General features: G+C 44.4%; 1 non-coding gene across 1 annotated transcript; it reads left to right on the top strand.

Moving 5' to 3' along the window:
* The first annotated feature begins 843 nt into the window (after window positions 1-843).
* Window positions 844-915, top strand: trnae-uuc (transfer RNA glutamic acid (anticodon UUC)). Its single transcript has one exon. It is a non-coding gene; the product is annotated as a tRNA-Glu (tRNA).
* Window positions 916-1,973: the final 1,058 nt, after the last annotated feature.

The following is a 1,973-nucleotide window of genomic DNA, read 5'->3' on the forward strand; positions in this document are numbered from 1 at the left end:
TTGCTTATATCATAGAATGCGATTATATACACGTAAATATGATTAAATATCTCTGAATAATCAAAATATTCACATTACAGTTTATCAAAAATTGGATTTGTTGTTTTTGTTATTGATAAGCATCAGGGATGAAAAGATTTATCAACAAGAATTTAAGCTAGTTTTGCGTGTGGATAAACAATTTAGAACATAAAACAAAAGAAATAACCCAAAACGTATCTGTTATAATACAATCACAATAAAAGAACAGCTGTTTCTTCAACATGACCACAAAATGAACAAATTTCATCAATATCAAAATATTTATAGAAAGATGAATTAAACCTGTCCCTATATGTTAAGTTGTTGCACTTGTTATAACGTCGTTGGTCAGATGATAACGTCAACATGGCGGAAGTCGTGCAGATCACAACCATACTCAATGAGATTTGGCTGTAGAGTACGTACTCTTTTAGCGCTCGTTAAGTAAGTACTTATTGAAATTAAGTACCTACTCATTGAGTATGCGGTTTCGAACGTAGCCCTTCTCTTTTAAGCGTAGCAGCACCTGGCCCGCCTCTGGATGTTTTGACCCTCTGAGTCACCCTCCCGACAGCCTTGCATGCGGTTTACGAATTAAAATCCGAACTAGCCAATAATCAGCAACTTATCCGGTTAAAATCGCGTCTCAGTTTCATTGTTAATCTCATGATTTTTAATTTCTGTACCTTGACAGACCGGCGATAGGCTGTTTTTCCTTGAGATAACGGTTACAATGCAAGACCACGCTTGTTTTTTCGAATGCGAGGCGTGAGTATTTTTGGAATCTTTTTTTTTACCCGGACAAGGCTCCCAGCGACCAGTTCCCATATGGTCTAGCGGTCAGGATTCCTGGTTTTCACCCAGGCGGCCCGGGTTCGACTCCCGTTATGGGAAGGCGCTCTCCTCTTTGCTTCCCTCTTCGAACGGGCCGCATGTCTTCCTGCGTCGGAAGTCGTTTTTTGGCCTGCAGTCGAGCTGCAGAAACCTGATAGGCCGAGGTTGTGACCCAACAAGTTGGGCGCAAGCACAATGGATAACGCGTCTGACTACGGATCAGAAGAATCTAGGTTCGACTCCTGGCTGGCTCACTCGCTTTTTGCGTAATGCAGTTTGGTTTTGACGTCACGGGCTTGCCAATTCGTTGCCCTTTTCCTACGTAGGAGGAGCACAGCAATCCTTAGGTCGCTGGTTCGACTCCGGCTCGAAGGAGGTCGTTTTACACGTGCCCAGCTTTTTTGGGGGGGCAGGCCTTCTGGAAGCGGCCAGCAGAGCTTGATATCACTGTCCGCCATTGGGGGGGAAGGGGGGAAAAAGAACATTCCCTGACCGGGAATCGAACCCAGGCCGCAGCGGTGAGAGCACAGAATCCTAACCACTAGACCACCAGGGAAACCAACAAGCCAGGTGCAAGCAGGAAGGACCCCGGCTGGTGGGCCAGTGGCGCAATGGATAGCGCATTGGACCCCAGAGGGCGATAGTGAGTTACCAGGAAGTGTTTGGCTGCAGTAGGGAGAGGAAGGCTCTCCTCCATTTTGTGTTAATTTTTGTTTTGTTTTGGCGTTATAAGTGTTATTTGTAAAGTCTTTACATTTTCTTTTTCTAATTTTTTCCTCCCTACAGCATATGCTGTTGGGGGGGAACGTTTTATTTTTGTTTTTGTGTGTTTAAGCACATTTTTTTTTTCGTTTGTTTGTTTTCGTTTGGGTGCATAATGGCGGACGGACGCACGGTAACAGACATGGATACGGCTGGAGGAACGCGAGAGGTTGACGGACACGGATCTGAAATAAGACGACGAGACGGGAATACAATGGATGGTCATAAAAGGATTAACAGGACAAAGATGGATTATTTAAAAGAAGCTACAGTGAGTGTGGATATTTCGAATGTGAACGCGAGGGCGGAGGACATCATAAAAGCAGTGACGGAAAGGATTGGAAAAGGAAACATTT

Source organism: Garra rufa, chromosome 1, assembly GCF_049309525.1.
Source record: "Garra rufa chromosome 1, GarRuf1.0, whole genome shotgun sequence".
In the NCBI taxonomy this organism is placed as follows: Eukaryota; Metazoa; Chordata; class Actinopteri; order Cypriniformes; family Cyprinidae; genus Garra; species Garra rufa.